The sequence below is a fragment of the Zophobas morio genome, unplaced genomic scaffold (genome assembly GCF_036711695.1).
Source record: "Zophobas morio isolate AGI-343-1 ecotype UQ-CSIRO unplaced genomic scaffold, CSIRO_AGI_Zmor_V1 ptg000002l, whole genome shotgun sequence".
Taxonomy (NCBI): Eukaryota; Metazoa; Arthropoda; class Insecta; order Coleoptera; family Tenebrionidae; genus Zophobas; species Zophobas morio.
This window is the reverse complement of record NW_026972107.1, coordinates 13,161,662-13,184,605: the sequence shown is the minus strand read 5'-3', so window position 1 is coordinate 13,184,605 and position 22,944 is coordinate 13,161,662. Positions and strand designations below refer to the sequence as shown.

Here is a 22,944-nt window from a genome sequence, read left to right as displayed (position 1 = left end):
AAAAATAAATTGCCTATTATCGTTAGCGCGAAGTGACGATAGTCATAACAATTAATATTGACGCCGCTATTAGTAACAATTAATTGATACACACGCGTAAAATTTTATTATTAAGCAGAAACGGAATGAAATATGAGATGGCAAACTAACAGCCCCACTTCAATTTAACCAAAGCGCATTAAGCTCGACGACTGGATAAATCCGGATCTACTAACTGGTGGACATTAATTTGCCAATCTTTATTGACACAGCATAAACAAACATGACAATAATTACCCGACAACGACGCCACTGAAGCGTTCAATCGCGTCGGTTTTTATTTTTCAGGTTTAATTTGAAGCGTAATGCGAATAATGGCGCAGTCTATGTGGTTATTAGTACTGTTTTGACTCTTTTGTAGTACAAATGACAAATAATTAGCGAAGTTTTTCAGTGTTGACTTCTAATGAAATGGATAATGGTACTTTACCATAGTTTACCTTTTTAATGTAGGTGAAGTGTGTTGAGCAATGTTGTTTTAAACTTATTTGCGCAATTTGGTGAGGTAGGTTTAAATGACGCACCGAAATAATTATAATTAGTAAATTAATGACTAGTTATACAACGTATAATTTTTTTTATGAGAAATTTATTTATTAAATATTTTTCTAGAAATTGCAAATAATCTATCCGTGTGTGAACGTATAATTAGCAAGTAACATCACGTCGTGGCATCCTGACAAACAATGCATAAATTACACTGGAGGCTCAGACACGATTTTGAAGAGCTTAAAGATTATGTGAAGAAAATAATAACCACAAAACTCTTAAGCTTAGCGAAAATTCGGGAAATGAAATTTAATGTAAGTACGTATATACATAATACAAAACCAACAAAACAAATGCGAGCGAAAACGATGCGGAAAACCCTAACTCGGATTTCTCAACTTTATTACTGCAACAAGTGATACCACACGCAAATATAGTTTCCCCCAAAAATACCAGCAGGTAATAACCTCCGGTGAAACAGAGCAGAAAAAAACATCCACGACAAGGCTATCTATACACTCTGGAATTTATGGCTAAACGCTGGAAACCGTTACTGGATAAAACCGCTGAAAAGGTCGACAATTATTTATTCACAAAATCGCCAGGTTGTCAACTGATTTAAAACAACATTCTTGGCACACGCAGATTTTGATCAGAAAGAAGGGATTTCACCGAATTTTGGTTAAAATGAAAAATATTGAAGCGGCTTTTTCGAAGAAATTTAGCGAACCTTGACATAAATTAAAGCTTTTATTTTAGTGCATCCAATATTGTATTAAAATTAGATAATTACTATTGTTAAAAAAACAACTAAAATACGTCATAATATTAATGTCTAGCTAAATAAAGGTGACATAAAGTCCGACAAAATGAGATGGTTTTGATTCTAATTTTATAACAAGCATTAAAATTACGAATAAGTGAAAGAAACACATTATTTAAAATTTATGACTTGGCAAGGAAACGTGACCTTTGTGACGGCCCATTTAGCAATATAACATAAAGATAAATTGTCATCAATTTGTGAAAATTGTTGCCTCTGAGTGACAGATATTTGACAGATAACGCGAAGTTGTGTGAAAATTCACCTTAACATCTAGGTATTACCTGTGTTTTCTTATATTAGCACTCGGATAAAAGTTATTTGGTTCGTTCTTTGCTAGTAAAAATAGTTATAAAAAATTTAATTTTTATTTTTTCACTTAAAGTGAACGTATAACACGGTTTTCTAATTGGGTTTTCATGAATCAACTTTATATTTTTGGGTTACTTTACTTTACTATTTAGCAACTATTTCCATCTGGTACAACGTGTAGACGTACAATGTAAATTCTAAAAATTAATTTTCTTGTCAAAATAAAACGAAAATTAACTAACTAACTGTTAACTAACTTTAAACACAAGTTAGTATGATTGTGCTTTTCCTAAAATTAGTCACACAGAAGACAATAACGCACAAAGCTATTTCTACAATTCCGTCTTGTTCCAAATTCAATCTAAAAATAAAAGTTATATACGATCTAAATAAAAATAACCGAGAGTCACTCTCTTGATTCATGTAACCAATTTTACTCTATTTAAGGCGAGGTAAAGTGTTATTTTATTTATATTTATATAAAATTTTGCCTGATCTGAGAAGGATAATTTTTGTACATTTTGTAAATACCTGACCATACTAAAAACCTCTCTTTCGACACTGCAAAAATTTCTAAATTCCTCCCAGAAGATTCACCACCTGTTTCCACCGAACTTTCCTTTCGCCTCAAATTTATGAATCTCTCGCTCCTCGTTCTCGACAAGCTCTCAAACCGAAACATCAAGTCAACAAAAAGTCTTTCCATTACTAAAATAAAACCAACGAAATTTAGTGTTTACAAAAAACTTTGATTGATTTAGCACCCAAAAAACCCAAAATTTAATAGTTCTATTAAAAAAACTGGCAATCCAGCAAAAATTGTTTATAAAGCTATTTACAATTGTTAGGTTATCCAGGGAATCGTTAACCAGAACTGCGCTCTATTTCATACTTTCATATTTATGAGAACCGATAAAACGCATTGCCAAAATCTACTCCTATTTAATAGCCAGCAGACATAATCAGAAATCCGGACACATTTATAATTGTTGCTATAAAGCTCGTTTTATTTATAGCCACAGCGGTATTAAACTTTAAAGTCTTAACAAAAGCTCCATAGAAGATTTCGGAACTTTCCTTCTAAAATATTCCAAACGCAAAGTTATCCCAGTACTTTCCATTGATTTCTTTAGCGACTACACCTCTCTTATCTCCCCCGTTGCGTGACTAATACTGTTGTTAAATTATTGATAACGGTATTCATAAATTTTAACTCTAGCGCACTTCCAAATTGAATTATTATGGTTCATTACAGAAGCCTCAGTATTCCGTCTGTAAACAAAAACAAAAATATCATTAGTGATGATTACGCTGTACACATTAAAATTTAATATTGTTGCAAATGTTCCCCTTATCTGTTTTCACAAATCTATAAATAACTTTCCCTCGTTACATAATTGATAAGAGATAAACGGACGCACAAACCCGAGCCCCAATTTTTCTTATTTTGATCCCGTTATTTGCGAAACCGGTCAAGTGTTCTACACATATATATTAATTTAAAACGTTGGCGTTGTTTAGAACATGGCGCATCTGGCGCCAGAAGCCTATCTGTTAACAATTTTAGATTACAAAAACAGACGAGAAAAGTCTGTTTTTTTGAAATTTGTCAATTCCTGTTTTCGGATTTTTCGAGTATATAGTAGTGAAGGTAGCCAACATCCGTCACTCGTTGGCTCTATTTAGTTTTCCGTTCCGCCTTCGCTTTCTACGACAGGAAACGCGAAAAACGCTAACCACGCCACTTATCCGTCAGTATTAACTTAAGTTCCTTTAATAAATTCGTTGTCTTTACATACCCGCCTTCAGGTATAAATGTAATACGTGTTATGGTCGATCAAACAGGATGCTATTTTTAAGCCCCCACACCTCTCCCACAGGTGTTCTAGCAACACACAGGAAATACAATTAAATATTTGTCTTTTGTTACATGTCTGTTTTTGACGTGACCTGTGCTTATTTGAATTGGTTCGTAGGTGGGTGTTTGGTTAACTGGCCAATTTTGCAATAGATTAACGGTGTCGTGTTTGTGACGAATTAGAACCGCATACTAATCAATGTCAATTGATAATTGTATTGTTAACCCAAAAAGTACGTGGTCGTAATAGGGAAGACCACGGTATGGTTATACTGACGTAGAAAAAAGACGTAATGGTTGTTATAAAACCACAAATCATTTAGATAAGACGTTCATCAAAAATTAATTTGTTTGTTTATTGTTTGCGCTATCGTTGGTTCACTGATAGCAAATTTATCAAACCTGTGCATAACGAAATCAAGGTAGATTGGGTACTTACGGTTACACAATATTACAACATAGAGATTTGTTTATCTAGAGAGCAATATTTTGATAATTCAAAATTGCTGACGTTAAACCTAAACCTGTAAACAGAGAGTACTTGAAAACGAAACTAATACAGGGAGTGGTGAACTTTTTACAATTTTTTGAAAATTTTTTACACGAAAAAATTAGAACGCCGCTTCCAGAAAACGGAAAATTATAAAAAAAAAACACTAAGAGGTTATTTGGTAGTTTAGTTAAGGTTGTGTAAGCATTTCACTCCATCATAAAATTTCATGGAACCTTTTTTCAAATAAAGCCAAATCGGGACGTTAAAAAAGGAAGTTTATTATTTATTAAACCACGAACAAAACAGCAGGTAACACCGCCTCATTAATTTATGGTACGTGATGGATAGAGTTTTATCAGCTTAAGGATAATCCGAATTCCCAAGGTACAATTAAATTTCAAAATAATCGATTCGTAGTTAAGGGGATCATCTGTCTAATAAATTGACACGAAAACGAGGCATTTCTTGAGCTACATGAACATCAGGAAAACATTACATTAAATATCCATTAGAATGGCTTTCTAATAATATGTGTGGGGCGAAAATGTAATTTGTTCCAGATCTTAGTTTTTGCCTTTTTGGGTTTGTTTTCAATATTAGGTTTAGAAAATTATCAACAAATTAGCAACAATAGAAATACAACGGATTCAGGTCCAAGGATGACAAATTATGTTGTTCGCCTGATATTTACTTTTCTGAGCTACAACAAGAGAAGCAAAAACATATAGCAAATGAAAGAAACATTGTGAACAAATAACAACAATAAAAGTATTTAACGGTTATTTTATTTTCTCTTGAGCAATTTTTTACATTACGATTAAGCACATTATTTTACAATTATACGTAATTTTTAAATCGTATACTTTTTTATTTTAATTGTGGTTACCTTTTCCTTTTTTTGCATCACCATTTATTCTTTCATTATTACAACTTCCTCAAAACCTTGACATTTTCTAACAATTTGTTTGTAACGATATAAAAAATACGTGGGCTAGTCAGCGAATTTTTTTTTGCCACGTGTCTAATACAGTGCCGTCAAAAATAATTTTTATAGGATAATGTTTCATTAATTCGAGGATATTGATTAAGTAGTTGTATGTTACGTACAGCAGTCTGATCATTTAAAATAATCTAAAAAAAGTATTTTGAAATATTCTCTGAAACTTGACCTAATAACAACCAGGAAATCGTGTTTTTTTTTGCTGTAAATTTAAATGTTCAAAGTAATATAAATAACTCGTCACGTCAAAAAGTATTAGATACATTTTTAGCAAAAAATATATTCTGAGACTTTCTATCATTGTAAGTCGTAAAGTGCCGATTTATTTTACGAATTATCGCATATACTCTAAATCTAATTCATCTGAAATTGTGGGAATACCCAATATCACAAAAACAACTGCAACATTTAATCTTATTTTTCTACCGCCCACGTTTTTTGGTTTTCTAATAGAGCTATTAACGCACGCAAATGACGTCACAGCAGTTCGTTAATAGCGGAAAGGCGTTCTTTAATAGATCTGGTGTAATTTAGATCGGTAAGATTGGCAGCAATGACGAGAAATGTCAGGTGAATGTCAGTGGCAAATCTAAACTTAAAATTTCCCATGTTTCCGGACGCGCAACTTCTTCGCAAGACATTTTAACCAATTTTAAATTACAAAAACTCGAATTGGTTCGAATTACAATTGTTGTTGTGAAAATTCGAACCTCAAATATTTCGTGGTTAGTGTCAGACCGACCCATCACCAACCACGACAAAAGTCCCCAGATTAAAAAAAATGCAAATTTCAATTAAATTTTGGGAAAAAACGTGTGCGGTAGAAAAAATAGTATAAATAACTCGTTCATAAGGCCATTGAGGCACTCATCCTTTATATAACTCGCGGCTTCGCCGCTCGTTCTATAAACTTGGATTCGTGCCTCAATATTTGCCTTATGAAACTCGTTCTTTAATATACTATTGTCTGTTCATTACAGCAATCTAAAAACAAAAATAATATATACTTATCTATTTACATCGATTGAGGGAAGTTCTGTTCACAAATACTCCACATTTGAGTATGACAATTTTAATTTTCTCTTTGATATAGTAAACAGCAATAGCATGCACAAAAACCGGGGTCCATGGAAATTTTACTTCATTTAATAGTATATAAAATTTGTATCCGGGTACTACGCTACTGGTATCTCTGGTAAATTCCAGATTTCCAGATGGTCCCATCCGCTCCTGTTCGGGATGTCTTAACTTTGAAATAATTTGAAAGAATCTCGGAGATTTTTCCGTGTATTTAAGTGTTTTGAAGAAATTTGAAAAAAAATTCGGGAAAAACTTGTCTTATTTTTGAATTAGTTTGAAGAAATCTTGGAAACCCGTTGTTCTGGTTTTTGAAGTAGTTTGAAAGAGTCTTGAGTACCCTTTGTGTTTTGTTTTTGAAATAGTTTGAAAAAATCTAAGAAACCACTTTTGTTTTGTTTTTGAAGCAGTTTGAAAGAATTTTGGGGATTCCTTGTTTTATTTGTGAAGTTTTGAAAAAAATTCGGAAACCCCTTGTGTTTTTCATTTTTGAAGCAAGTAATTTAAAAGAATCTCAGGTAGCCCTTATGTCTGATTTTTGAAATATGTTTGAAAAAATCTTGTGTCTGGTTTTTAAAGTAGTTTGAAAGAATTAAAAGAATCTTTGAAACGCCTTTTATTTTGTTTTTGAAGTAATTTGAAAGAATCTTGGGGACCCTTTTTGTTTTGTTTTTGAAGTAGTTTGAAACAATCTTGGGGATTAGTTGTCGTATTTTTAAAGTAATTTGAAAGAATTTTGGGGACCCCTTGTGTTTTTAGTTTTGAAGTAGTTTGAAAGAATCTCGGGGACGCATTATATCTGGTTTTTAAAGTAGCTTCAAGAATCTCGGGGAGTTCTTGGGTTTTATTTTTAAAGTGGTTTGAAACAATCTTGGGACTCCCTGTGTCTGATTTTTGAAGTACACATACACAGTTTGAAAGAATTTCGGAGACCACTTGTGCTCGTGATGCCTTGTCTTTGAAGTAATTTGAAAGAATCTTGGGGACTGTGTTTTGTTTTTCAAGTAGTTTGAAAGAATTTTAGGGACCTCTTGTAACCTGTTTTTGAGGTACTTTGAAAGAATCGCTATCTCTGGTTTTTAAAGTAGTTGGAATTAATCTTGGGGACCCATTGGGTTTTATTTTTGAAGTAGTTTGAAAAAATCTCAGGGATCTGTTGCGTCCGGTTCTTGATACACAGTGAACATTCGACAGGAAACGAAATTTTAAAAAAGTTGCTTTCAAAAAATGTTGATTAATATATCAAAATGGGTAGTCAATATTTTAAAAATAATGTTATATTTAGAGTAAGTAATTAAAAAAAAAAGAATTTAAATATTTACTGAACGATAACAAGTCTTACTTATCAATATCAAATGAACAAACATATTTAGTGATAACAAAATTTATCCTGAACGGGAAGAGAAACACATTCTGACGATTCGATAACCAAATTAAAGGAGCTGATAACTGCATCACTCTTAAATTTGACTGTTCATAGGCACATTTATAACTGAATCCAAATCATGAGCTTGTATTTCACACATTGTTCTTTTGCTTTTGTCCTCTTCTTAATTTCTTGTAAAATATTTAACATTTTATAAATAGATAAAGTCTGTCTCTTCTTTTTTTTCACCCTTTAATAACGACTGAGAGTTGATGTGATTATATCGAATGACAGAAACAAAATTCGTTGAGAATATCAAAGGTGAGAATGTTGGGGACCCCTTTTGTTTTGTTTTTGAAGTAGTTTGAAAAAATCTCAGGGACCCCCTGGGTTTTATTTTTTAAGTAATTTAAAAGAATCTCGGGGACCACTTTTGCTTTGTTTATGAAGTAGTTTGAAAGAATCTCGGGGACCCTTTTTGTTTTTAAAGTAATTTGGAAAAATCTCCTGGACTCCATGTGTTTTGTTTTTGAAGTAATTTGAAAGAATGTGGGAGTCCCGTGATAAGGGGTGTGTTCAGTGTGAGACCAATTATTATTTTTCAATAGTAGCCAAAATGAATCTGTCAAATAATGGTCATGACGTTAATCTCCCCAGTCTTAAGTTGTCAACCTTTAGTGGAGCATATAAGGAAATGGTTGACTTTTTATGATACCTTTGAATCATCAGCAGTGTCAAACGCGAATTACAATGCGCATGCACAATTTTGGAAAGTGGTTTCAAGAACGAGCGGTTAATAGTACAGGACCACGTGTATTCTATTTTGAATTTTCCTTTAATAAGTATGGCATCGGATGCCAGTTTAAGACAATTGTTAGACAACCTTACTATTAGCTTAAGGGTGTTAAGGTCGCTTAATATTCCAGTAGATATATGGGTCGATATACTAGTTCCCATAAGTAATTCGAAACTCGATTATACTACAAAAAATGAGTAGGAAATAACCCAAAATAAAAATCTTCCAACTCTAGAAGAACTAAAATTGTTTCACGAAAAATGTTGTCAGTCTTTAGAATCAATCAGTCAGTGCCTCTCACAAAATTAATCAAAATTATGTTAACAAATTCAATAGTGTTCAAAAGGGTCGTACAACACTTAAATAAAGCGGGATGTGTTTTTTTGTAAGAAAGAACATAATCTTTTTTGTTGTTCGGAATTTTTAGCTCTAGCGACCGACAAAATTTTGTAAAAAATACTAAACTTTGTTTCAATTGCCTGCGTTCTGGTCATCAATCTAGTGCTTGTAAGTCGATGAATATAAATAGTAGTACCAGTTGCTCAACTCAAAAATAGAAGCGGATTTACCTACTCAACCATCATCTATAGCAGTACCGTTAATAAATCTCCAACTGACTGATCCCACATTTCCAAGAAACTCAGCTAGGGTGGATTGGAGGCGGAGTGGTAAACATTTACATCCTCGTTAGAGTACCAGGTAGCAACCTTCCGGGAAGTTGAAGGATTAACTAACAAAGCAGTTTTTCTGAGGAGGATTTAGCGGCCGAACAGTACTTTCTATAAAGCTGCAGCAAACAAAGAGACGGTCGTCTCAGACTGTGCCTTCGCTTTAAAAATAATAAAGGATTTATTGGAAATTCTCGGAAAATTGCTGACAAAAGGTCTTAAGCCTAACGCAAAAATTAAATCCGAGTACCTAAATTTTTTAAAAGAATACGAAAAGCACATGCAACTAGTAGGTACTGGAAGTCAGAAGAGGAATTAAATAAAGCGGATTGTGGTTATTTACATCACCCAGTCAAACACTGTTTTTTATGGACAGATTCAACTATTGTTTTGAATTGGTTGTCCGCCGCGTCGAGTACCTGGCAGGTCTTTGTGGCAAATAGAATTTCGGAGTTTCAAACTATTTCTGCAATTTGTACTTGGAATCATGTCGGTTCCAAAGATAATCCTGCCGATATTATCACAAAAGATATGTAAGCCGAAATCACCGAACTTTGGTGGAACGGTCCGAAGTCGTTAAGGTACGAACCGTCTATGTGGCCTACCCTTAAGGGAACAAAGTAAATGCACAGTTTTATTTTTAAACAATTCTGTATTTTTGTTCGGTAAAAATTGTAAATGCTAAGTTATATAATAAATGTTCAGTTAAAAAATAAATTCTCGGTAAAAATAATATATGCTTGGTGAAATAATAGCGGCTCAGTTAAATTTATAAGTTTTATAATTGTTCGGTTAAAGAGTTAAACAAGCAATGTTTAGTAAGAACCCTACTTGGTAAGTATAAAAATTGTAAATGTTAATTAAATAAATACATGCTCAGTATATTTTACAAATACTACTTAATTTACTTTGACGTAAAGAAATTACACTATCTTAAATTTGGACATTAGTTACTGCTTAATAATTTTCTTTCATTATGCTAATTATTAAACACAAATAGGTATAGTTTTGGAAATTTCATTGTACCCTATAAAATTTTGTTAGCAATTACGAGACGGGCAGTAGTACAATATCAAGAGATATTTACAGCTTAAAGTTGTCGCGTACCGGTAATCTCCAGATGGTAGAAAGAAAAATAATCCATTTTATGAATACAACTACCTGCTAAATGTTTTCCGACAAATTTGGGTGAACTGGTGTGAGCCATAAATGTTTATTATCATTGTACTACTGTCCGTCTCGTTATTGTCAATAAAATTTTACAGGGTAGAATGAAATTTCCAAAACTATATCTACTTGATATCTAATTTGTAGGTACTGCAAAAAGCAGAGGCTGAGCTAGGCTTACCCTAGTTTTTTGGTTATACCAACTTATTTTCAAATGTCATCCTTCGTTGTGATTCAGATGTTAACTACAAGTTGGAAAAAATGTGGGTAAGGGACTTAATTAAATTCCAAACATTTTATACAAGAAACTTAAAACATGCGTAAAATGGTAAATTTGTATAGGTAAATATCGATTTTGCAATTACGCTCCGCCCCCCGGTCTGACAATGAATGAAAAATTCATCACGTTAAAATCGGGGCGAATAGGTGGAGCTTCTCTTTTGATTTTCTTTTTTAATTAATACACACAGTATTCTTTGAACGACACGATACTTAAAAACATGTTTTTAATTTTTCGTATAGAAATAAGGGTTTTGCAGTTAAGCTTTGCCCCTTTGGCTGACGACGAATAAAAAAATTCATCACAATTGAGATAGGGCGGGTGGGTGGGGCATATATTTTAACTTTTTTTTCTTAATATACATAGCCATCTTTTCACAACAAGAAACTTAAAACATAGTCAAAATGGTACAAGTTTGCAAGGAGACATGGTTTTTGTAATTATGAGGCGGAGGATGTTTTAAGTTGCATGTTGTGCAAAGAAGTTTTCACATATTAAAACCAAAAAGCAAAATGTAAGCCCGCCCGCCCGCCCTCTCTCAATTGTGATAATTTTTTTTATTCACCGTGAACGAATGCAGTGGAACTTAACTACAAAATACTTATTTCTTTACAAGAAATTAAAACATGTTTTTGAGTGTCATGTTGTTCAAGGAATACGTATGTATATTAAGAAAAAAGACAAAATATAAACCCCGCCCACCCACCCCATCTCAGTTGTGATGATTTTTTTATTCTTAGAAACGTAAAACACGTTTAAAATGGTAAATTTTTGTACAGAAATATGGATTTTGACTTGAGGTTCAGCCTCTAGATCTGGCAACGAAAGAAAACTTGATTACTACATACATATTTAGATCAGGGCAGGTTCTCGTGGAGAAATAAGGATTTTGCAGTTAAGTTCCGCCTTCTTGGCTCACTATGAATAAAAAAAATCATCACAATTGAGATAGGGTGGGTGGGCGGGGCTACGTTTTGCCTTTTCTTCTTAATATGTGTAGACTTATTTCGAGAAACTTACAACATGTCTAAAGTGGTAAATTTTTGTAGTAATCAACTTAAATCCTCCACTTTTCATCTACAAAAGTTGAATATCAAAGTTACTATCAACAGCAACTTGGCAACGGAGTTGATAAATGACAATTTTCAGTTCTAAAAGCATCGTCAACGGGAACACCAACTGCAACGAGGACTTTGTTTTATTATTAATAAGTCTTCGTTCTTCCATAAATAAAAGACAGTCATCGGTTGGTCTTTTAGATCAAATAGGGTGAATGGGAGCTGCTGAACCGGTGCGGAAAAATTAGAGCGGCATCTGAAAAATCCAAATTTTACATACTTTATGTGAAAACTTCTGGTATCGACACTCTGGTATACTATATAAAGTTCACTCACTAAAATATTCAGCATTTTTTTTAAACGAAAGGAATGAATAATTAATTGTTGCAATTTCCTTTCCCGCACATTTTTCAAGATTTTAGGAACTCCTAAAATTCCAATGAGGAATTTATTTAATTGTAATCAGTTCTGACACGTCTTATCAAGAGAATAATAGTTCTCAGCAGTTGATTCATTGTGATCCATTTTATTGTCATTAAAGAGGAAAATAATTGATTAGTTTTTCGATAGATTTAATTATATATACACACAGCGCTTTTACCAAGTTTTTAGATCAACAAAGAAGTAGCTTTGACCGAAATTAAAAACCTGTCGTCTACTTTTTCCAACAAAACAATAATATTGAGAAGTTTGGAACAACATCGTGAAAACAAACACGCCGCAACGTGAACTCTAACCCCCTACAGGCTTTCGTTTTGGCCTTTTTCCCATGATAAATAAACAATTTCCGAAACGATAACAACAACAACTAATTAAATTAATTCCATTCAGACTTTCTCACGGCTGGTCTTCCTCCGTGCTAAAAGCACTATAAATTTAATGAGACCTCGCTAATTGCACAAATAAAATTACTCATTCCGGTAAATATTTTAATCCCGGTATGGAATAATACGTAGTCATTGCACCACAATACACGATACCCATTATAATTACTCATTCATAATCTACAACAAAAGCTGTAATCGAAATCACGTGAAAAACCGAAAGTTCGCACACAAACCCGTCATTTCCAGTTACCTGAGCAGATATCAAATCCATCCGCATCATTTTATTGACGATAAAAATTCCTGCAGCGTCTACAATTCCTGTCGTTTACTCGAATCAATTTATCGATCCTGCGAGCTCCTGCAACGTAGGACTTCAGCGGGCCCGAACACGCATCCATGCCGAATCGCACGTAGGCACGCCCGCCTAGCGTAAAGGGATAAGGGACTCAAAGGACTCCGTCCTGCTCGCCCAGGATACGCATCTTGCACCCTGTGACGTCATTCGTCTCCGTCCTTGTCGGTTGTTTTGATGGCAGAACGAGGCTTTGTTGCCCCAATTCGGCTATAATTGACCTATTTCGGGACATTATTTGGATAAGCGTACGGCGTATTTTATCAAGGAGTGCGGCGTATCGTTCAACAATGCTACTTTTATAATAAAAATATTTAAATAACAAATGAATGTTCAATGTTTGTGTAAATAGCGATAGTGAAAAAGTCTTCACGGTGTTTCGTTTTAAAAAGTTATTTTTACCGTGGATAGAAGGTCATGCGATTGAATATATTTTGCAAGTGACAGTTGTTATAAGTTATATGACGCTGAGTTGAATAAAAAATTGATTATTAGCATTCCTGGGTAATAATAGTGATGAATATGAGACGTTCGTTTTGTTTTAGATGGATGTTTAACAGTTTGAATGTAAATAAACACGGCTTTAAACTTAGTTTTTATGGTGAGAATTGTGTACATTTTGTTGCAGTTTGATGGAATTAAAAGATGTTTTTAAATCGTGCACTCTTCCGGTGAGTGTCAAGTGTTTATGTAATATATACTAAACTCACTTGAATACACCTTGTAAAACTTTTATGACTTAAGCGGCGTAAGCTAAAGCACCCTTATAAGTCAAATTGGCTATTGTAATAACTTACTTCAGTTAACATATACCTGGCAACAATGGACAGTAATAATCCTTGCGGTTCGGGTCCATAAGGTCAGTTTGACTTATAAGGGTGGTTTGGCTTAAGCCGCTTAAGTCATAAAAGTTTTACAAGGTGTATGTCAAGTGAGTTTAATTTACAATCACAATGCTTACCGTAAGTGTACAGAAATAACGACCTCAATAAAATTCAAATTAATGCGAATTGTAAAATAAAAAGTGTATATAGATACACCCACTTAGGAGAATCAGGTAAAGTTAACAGCTTAAGCATAAATAAGCAACGGGAAAAATAAAAATTGAATAATTGAATCGAAAACTGAAATCTAAAAATTTTAAAAATCGAAAAGTCGAAACCCGAACAATCTGTCAAAAAATCGACAGATCGAGCAATCGGAAAATGAAAATACCGAAAAATAGAAAAATCCAGGAATTGAAAAGTTCCAAAAATTGAAATGTTGAAAAATTGATAAATCGGAAAGTTGAAAAATCGATAAATCTAAAAATAGAAAAGTCGAAAAATTAAAAAAATCGAAAAATCGAGATGTCGAGAAATTGAAACATCAAAAAATTGTAAATTGAAGAATCTAAAAACTTAAAAGTTGAGAAATTGAAAAATTCCGAGATTGAAATGACGAAAAATTCGGAAATCGAAAAATTGAAAAATTGGGAAATTCAAAAATCGAAAATCAAGAAAGCAAAAAATCGAAAAGTCGAGAAGTCGAAAAACTGAAAAATCAAAAAATCGTAATGTCGATAAATCGAGAAAATGAAAAATTGAAAAACTGAAAAATTAAAAATCGAAAAATTGAAAAATAGAAAAATTTAAAACCGAGAAGTTGAAAAATCGAAAAACCCTGAAATTAAAACATCGAAAAACTGAAAAATCGAAAATTTAAAAATTCGACTTGAAAAATGGAAAAACTGAAAAATCGAAAAGTTGAATTGAAAAACTGAAAAACTAAAAGATTAAAAAGACGAAAAATCGAGAAAATATCAAAAAGACCACATGAAAAATTGAAAATTTATAAACATCAAAAATCGAAAAATAAAAACATCGAAACATTGAAAAATCAAAAAATTGAAAAAATTTCACAACCAAAGCATCAAAAATTTGAAATTTCAAAAATCGAAATATTGAAGAATTGAAAACTCAAAAATCGAAACTCCCAAAATTCCACAAATCGAGAAAAAAAATCAAAACTCGATTAATCCAGAAATTGAGAAATTGAAAAATTGAAGATTTAGAATCGTCAAAAATTGAAAAATAAAAAAATTAAAAATCGGAAAATTGAAGAGTCAAAAAATTAAAAAATCATACAATTAAAACATTGGAAATTTGAGAAATGGAAAAATGATGAAATCGAGAAATCGAAAATTTCAAAAATCGAGAAATTTAAGTTAAAATTTGATGAAGAATTGAAAAACTGAAAAATAAAAAAATCGAAACATCGAAATATTGATAAATAGAGAAATTCAAAAGCTAAAAAATTGAAAAACTGAAAAATTTTAGTCGAACAAATGAGGAATCAACGTAACAAAAAGCTGAAAAATCGAAAATTTAGAAATACAAAATCGAGAAATTGAATAATAAAAAAATCAAGACGTCGAAATCTCAATAAATCGAAAAATTGAAAAATTGAAAAACTGAAAAATCGAAAAATTGAAAAAACGAAAAATCTAAAATCGAGGAAACGAGAAATCGAAAAATCGAGGAATTAAAACACCGAAAAACTGAAAAATCAAAAATTGAAAAATTCGAAAAATTGAAAAATCAAAAACCTGAAAAATGGAAAAATTGAAAAATCAAAAATGTGAATTGAAAAACTGAAAAACTAAAATATTGATAACACGAAAAATTGAGAAAAAATCAAAAAGACTAATCGAAAAATTGAAAATTTAGAAATATGTATCAAAATTTGAAAAATAAATGCATCGAAACATTGAAAAATCAAAACATTGAAACACTGAAAAATCAAAAAATTGAAAAATCTCAAAACCCAAGCATCGGAAATTTGAAAAATCAAAAACTTGAAAAATCGAAATATTGAAGAATTGGAAAGTCAAAAATCGAAACCACAAAACCTCCAGAAATTGAGAAAAAGAAGTCAAAAAAACGATCAATCAAGAAATTGAGAGATTGAAAAATTGAAGATTTAGAATCGTCAAAAATTGAAAAATTAAAAAAATCATACAATTAAAACAATTTCAGAAATGGAAAAATGACTAAATCGAGAAATTGAAAATTTCAAGAATCGAGAACTTTAAGAATTGGAAAATTAAAAAATTAAAGAATTGAAACAGCAAAATCTCGATAACGAGAAATTTAAAAACTGAAAATCTGAATTATCAAAAGTTTAAAAATAAAAAATCGAGGAATTGAACAATAAAAAAATCGAAACATCGAAATCGCAATAAATCCAGAAATCGAAAAACTGAAAAAAATTGAAAAACTGAAACCGAAACCGAGGACCCGAAAAATCGAAAAATTGAGAAATCAAAACCAGAAAACTCGAGAAATCGAGAAACAGAAATCAAAAAATCGATTACTCGAGAAATTGAGAAATCGAAAAATTGAAAAATCGTACAATCGGAAATTTGGGAAATCGAAAAATGATGAAATCGAGAAATCGAAAATTTCAAAAATCGAGAAATTGAAGAATTGGAAAACTGAAAAATCAAAAAATCGAAACAACGAAATCTCGATAACCAGAAATTTAAAAATTGAAAAGCTGAAAAATTGAGAAGTTTGGGTCGAAAAATCGAGAAAACAAAATACCAAAAAACTGAAAAATCGAAAACTTAATAATAAAAAAATCGAGAAATTGAACAATAAAAAAATCCACATATCGAAATCTCAATAAATCCAGAAATTGAAAAACTAAAAAACTGAAAAATCTAAAACAGAGGAGTTGAAAAACCGAAAAATCAGAACATCGAAAAACTGAAAAATCGAAAATTTAAAAATTCGAAAAACCGGAAATCAAAAACCTGAAAAATTGAAAAATTGAATAGTTGAATTGAAAAACGAAAAACTGAAACATTGAAGAGACCGAAAATCGAGAAAAAAAATCAAAAATTGACAAATCGGAAATATAGAAACATCAAAATTTGAAAAATAAAAACATCGAAAAATTGAAAAATCGCAATACCAAAACATCGGAAAATTGGGAAATTGAAAAATTGAAAATTGAGAAATCAAAAAGTCGAAAAATTTAAGTTGAAAAACCGAAAATTTAAGAAATCGAGAAGAAGAAAGAAAAAATCGATTAATCGAGAAATTAAGAAATCGAAAAATTGAAGATGTAGAAACATCAAAAATAAAGAAATAAAAAAAGGTCGAAAAATTTAAAAATCGAAAAATTGGAAAGTCAAAAAATTGAAAAATCGTAAAACTAAAACAGCGGAAAATTGAGAAATCGAGAAATTGAAGAATGGAAAATCTGAAAAATTTCAACCTTGAAATATCGAAAAACTGAGTAATCGAAAAGTTGAAAATCGAGAAATCGAAAAATCGAAAATTCAAAAAATCTAAAAATTGAAGAATGGAAAATCTGAAAAATCGAGAAGTCGAAAAAAAAATTCAAAATCGATTAATCAAGAAATTGAGAAATCGAAAAATTGAAAAATAAAAATAGTCGAAAAATTTAAAAATAGAAAAATTGAAAAATCACTTTTAGCTTTTAGCTAAAAGTTCGGAAAATTGAGAAATCGAGAAATGAAGAAATCGAGACATCGAAAATTTGAAGAACGGAAAAATTGAAAAATCCCAACACTGAAATATCGGAAAATTTAAAATTCGAAAGTTGAAAAATCGAGAAATCGAAAATCCGAAAAATCGGAAATTCACAAAATTGAGAAATCGAAAAATTACTATATCATTACATTGTTGGTTGTATTGAGCAAATACATTTTCATTAGCACTTTACCATCTACATGACATTCATAACATACATACAAAATTTAACAATCGGTCCGTAGTTTCGGAAATTATCTGTCTAATAAAAATCCGGGCAGACGATAGACAGATAAAACGAAACGGGAGACATTTTTTTTTAGGGGTCATGAAACGTCGAAAAAATATGAAAGTAGCCAGTCGCCCAATGGTAAAAATTAGTCCGATAGTATTTAGACAGACCTTCCCTCGTCCTAGGTTTTTACACAAATTATCAAATTTGATTCTGTAAATTGTATTTTTTATGATAACCTTGTGATAAGATCGTTAAACGAAATAAAGATACGGGGAAATTTGTGATGACGTCTTTAATTTTTTAATAGGGACAAGTATATCAATTTGGGTAGCTATTTATTAATGCACTGATAAATCAGTATTTTAGACAGGAATTTAGCCATAACAATGTAAATTGACGTCATCAAATTATTGGTGAGGATGATTAGACAAATTTTGTATCTTTTACCAGTAAAGTAAATTTCGAAAATGACTGCAAAAACCAAAATCAAAGCTCACGTCGACGTTTGACAGAAAAATAGATTAGAACAATTTGTTAACAAATTTAATAACACTAATGTCGGAATACTACTTAATTAAAACACGTATTAAAAATAATAATGCGATTTATTCGTTGAGGCTAACAAGGGAATGATGTTTGTCACTTCAGCGATAAAAACACAGTGCTCCCGGCTCCAGTACTTCCAGTCCCGTGTCCCATATTCCCATTTCCGACCCAATACGAACTCGTCCGAGCCATAGCGGTATTTTCATCCCTAATTCCGCTAACACGGCCTTTCCTGACGAACGAGTGTCCCACTCGGTTGGAAACTGGGAGAGTGCCTGGAATTTCAATTACTCAGAAAAACATCGCACTGATTATATGTAACATTAATTTATAATTTTCAAAACTGAGCGTCTCAGGTACTGCGCCTTGGTAGTTTAACCTGTAAATAATTATGTGAGTTTGGCCAAACCGCATTAATAAGCTTAAAGTAACTTAACTAACCATGGTTATTTTAACATTAACAACACGCGCTTCCAGTACGTTCCAGCACCCATACCCGTACAAGCCACAGGCCATATGCGCTACCGGTCCAGGCTTCCGCAAGACCAGCACATTACGTGCCCATGCAAGCTCTGGGACCTAGCTACATATTAACCGGTTATGCGCTACCGGTCCAGGCTTCCGCAAGACCAGCACATGACGTGCCCATGCAAGCTCTGGGACCTAGCTACAAAAACCGCCCCTGCGCTACCGGTCCAGGCTTCCGCAAGACCAGCACATTATGTGCCCATGCAAGCTCTGTGACCTAGCTACAAGGTACCCGGCCAGGCTTCCGTACGTCCGGTAAGACCAGTGCCCGTACCAGCGCAACATACGTTACCTACGTCGAGTAGCTAACCCAGGGTTTAATATTTTCCAAACCCGCCACTCCGACGTATTTTTTTTGACTCCGAATTGCCCCAGGGATGTCGCTAATCTCGAACCGGTCATCGTCCAGTAATTTGGTCACTCGAAATGGACCCCTCCACTTGGGCATCAGTTTCTGGCTTGATCCTGTGACTGGATTACACTGGACCTTCGTCATTACCAGGTCACCGACCTGATACAAATGACCTTTTCTTCTCCTTGCGTCAAACCGTTCTTTTTGTTTTCGCTGATCTTCGGCGATGCGGGTAATAATTTCCTCTCGGACCTTTGTAACATCAACTGGATCGGCCGCAGCATTCACAACCCTGTTGGGTCTGACGCGGAAACCCATTAACGCCTCGCTTGGTGTTACTCCCAACGCAGAATTAACGCTCCCATTCAGACCCAACTGAATATTCGCCACATTTTGATCCCATTGATCGTCATCCACTTGTGCACCCATTGTTGCCATGGATTCGAGGATTGTGCGATGGTACCTCTCCACCTGTCCATTTCCTCTAGGCATGGCCGTCGCATTTAGATGCTGGATGATCCCCTTTTCATTACAAAACTGTGTAAATGACTGACTGGTGAAAGCGGTACCTCGGTCACTGATTAGTCTGTGAGGTACTCCAAAAATCTTTACAACTTCCTGAAACACCTTGAGTAAGTAACGGCTCTGAGTACTTTTTACAGGATAAACGAGAATAAATTTGGTAAATGCATCAATTATTGTAATAACATATGTATTACCAGATTTGGTTTTAATAAAAGGGCCCAAGTGATCGGCATGTACTGTATGAAAAGGAATGGGTAATTTGGGGATAGGGTGAAGAAAACCCTGTTTCTTACCAGTCGGACTTTTAAAGAAGACGCAATCAAGGCAGTTTCTTACATATTTCTTAATAAAGCGTCGCATATCGTTAAACCAGTAAGTGCGCTTTATTAGTTCGTACGTTTTTTCAAAACCCAGGTGACCGATATCATCATGATGAAGTCTTAATAATTGGAATTTGATTGTTTTTGGAATTACCCCACGGAGTCCCCTAGCAGTTATTTTATAGACTTTCCCACCTTTTAATGCATATTCATTAAATATCTCTGAATGTTCGGAACGGTCACCTGTTTCGAGAATGGTTCGAATATTGTGGATATTTTTATCGGACTGCTGTGCGGCGAGTAACCAGTCATCTTCCGCCATTGTTACCAAGCAAATACTCTTTTCAACCGCCAAATTACGGCTGAGTGCATCAACATGTCGCATATTTTGATTCCCTTTGTGTTTTATTTCAAATTGGTACTCGCTTAGTGCAATAATCCACTTACCGATGCGATTATTTAATTCATTTTTAAGGAATGCGTGTCGTACTGCAGCACAATCAGTTATGATGGTGAAGTTAATGCCCAGTAAATAATGTCTAAATTTTTTTACGGATTCAACTATAGCTAACGTTTCTAACTCAAAGGAATGGAAACGCTCCTCATTAGGACGTGTAGTGCGACTGAAGTACTCGATCACGTGTTCGTTTTTATCGACTACCTGAACGAGAATGCCTGCGATTCCCAATTGACTTGCATCCGTATATAATTTAGTTTCCAAGGAAGCATCAAAAAGTTTTAGAATAGGTTCTGCTACAAGTAATGATTTTAAGGACAGAAATGAATCGTTTTGGTCTTTATTCCATGTCCACTGAGTATCCTTTTTCAGTAATTCACTAAGAGGTTTGCTTTTGAATGCATAATTTGGAATATATTTACGAAAATAGCCTGTGAGACCTAAAAACTGACGTACTTCATGAACAGTAGTTGGGGTTGGAAATTGTTCCACTGCATGGATTTTACGAGGATTAGGTTTAATTTCAGAATTAGATACAATGTGGCCAAGATATTCAATTTCTGTACTGAGAAAGAAACATTTGGAGAGACGAAGAGTTAATCCATTTTGTTTAAAAATTTCCAAAACATCTTTGAGAACACTTAATGATTCTTGGATCGAGTGTGCGGGAATCAAGACATCATCTAAATATACCAACACCTTGGTGAATCGTAGCTGTCCCAGCGCCATATTGAGCATTCGTTGAAAAACGGCAGGCCCATTGGTCAGACCAAACGGCATGCGCAGGAACTCATAATGACCGTCTTGTGTTACAAACGCTGTTAAGGGAATAGATTCGGGGGCCATCGGGATTTGATAATATCCAGAGAGAAGGTCTAAGGAAGTGAACCACTGATAACCAGAAAGCCTGCTTATTTGATCGTCAATAAGAGGAATCGGATATTTGTCTTTGACAGTAATACGATTTAATGGTCGATAATCAATACATAACCGCCAGTCACCTGTTTTCTTTGAAACGAGGAGTGCTTGAAAAGCATATGGGGAATTTGATTCTCGAATGATGTTGTTATCGAGTAATTGGCGAATAAGTTTACGAATGATGTCTCTTTCAGGTTCTGGATACCTTCGAGGACGATATGCAATAGGTATCGTACTCGTCACGTCAATTTTCATATGGGTCGCACTTGATTTTCCTATTTCTCGTATATCATCAGTTACGCATATTGGATAGTCATTTAATAATTCTACTAATTGGTTGACGACTACTGAATCATCAACTCCGATATTGAATTGATGTGTTTCTATTTTATTTATATTGCAAACTTGGAAAAACTGTAATTTATGTCTTGATTTGATATAGGAAATGTCTGATAATTCGGTAAAATTTTGACCTATTAACACATCAACGCCCTGAACACATTTGTCTACCACCAATAATTCAAGATTCTTGCTGATACCATCGAGAATTACGTCAACATGTACTGAGTGGGTGACTTTGATGCGAATATCACCAAACGTTTTTAGGATAACATGAGGACTACGTTCGAAACTCATTAAGTCAAGTGCCTTTGCTCTGGATTCTGTGATTAATGAGACCTCACTACCCAAATCTACGTAACACTTATGAGCTATATTTTTAATGATTATGGTTTTAAAAAACTTAAAATTACCATCGGCTACGCTTATTATGTTGATATTTTTATGTTCCAAGTCGGTGAGTCAGGAACGACTTGAGGGAAAATTATCTTTATTACCCGGGCAGTACCTTTTGGTATGCCCATATCCCTTGCAAGCGAAGCAGCGAAGATTGACACGTGCGTCGTGGCCCTCATGTCTATTTTTAGACAAATATGAGGCGTTCTGGCTCATTTGCGGAGTGGTTGTTTTGCTGGGGCGCGACTTTACAATGGATGTTGTGGGGGTGTCATTGACACTAGACGAAGAAATTCCACTTACGGGATGTTTTCTTATCGCATCCAACGATTTGAAGTGCGTCGCCAGCACATGCGGTTCTTTAATGCCAGCCGTTTCGACCGCAAATTTAATTTGTTGGTCATCTATACCCCCCATTATCAAGTTGACCTGATCTTCACCCGACAGAGGTAATTTTAATTTATGGATCAATGATAACTTGATAAACACATACTCATAGAGTGTGTGTTTGGTACTAGGTCTGCACTGCATCATAGCCTGCAGAGCTTTATGCAGGTCTCGTTTCGGCCGAAAATTCTCTAATAACATAGCCCGCCACTCAGACCATGTAAATAATTTTGTTGGCAAACCGCGGTACCAATTTTCCGCCGGACCACGGAGTTTACCTAACGCCAAATGAGAAGTCGTAGCGTCATTCCAATTGTAGAGGGTAGCAAATTCATCAACCGCGTTCAACCACTCACCAACGTCGTCATTCAGAGGGTTAAATTCGGCAATTACATTATTTAAAATGGACGTACTTAAACTTACTTGCTCGTTCCCGGTATGCCTGCGTAGTTTACCTGCCATCCTGTCCATACCTTGAGCAATTGCCTCGGACAGATCCGCCACTGACATTGAAACGGTGGTGGTTCCGCACTCTTCCCCAGAACGACGTCGGTCTAGCGATTGACGCCGTGCTAATGGTGATTGCTCCTCTACCTGTCGCCGTCTATTTCTTATTGACGACGGCGATCTTGGAGTACTGCGTCGTGCAACGCATCTAGCGTCTTTCTCCTGAGTCGACCGCCGCCGACGCTCGCTACGACTACAGCGTCTTCGACGTCCATCGTCATGCTCGTCCATGCTACGTTGACGTGATCGGGAGATTCGTGGCATTTTTTTTTTTGAACTGTTCACACA

General features: G+C 34.0%; 1 long non-coding RNA gene across 2 annotated transcripts in view; it reads left to right on the top strand.

Annotated features, from left to right (window-relative positions):
• The first annotated feature begins 287 nt into the window (after window positions 1-287).
• Window positions 288-22,944, top strand: part of LOC135127819 (uncharacterized) — a 31,411-nt gene continuing 8,754 nt past the window's right edge. The window contains exons 1-3 of one of the 2 annotated variants that reach the window (XR_010280285.1): window positions 288-377; window positions 434-544; window positions 652-1,278. This is a non-coding gene — a long non-coding RNA (uncharacterized LOC135127819). Of the gene's footprint in view, window positions 545-651; window positions 1,279-22,944 lie in introns of those variants that run through there. The other variant, XR_010280286.1, reaches the window with a different exon arrangement.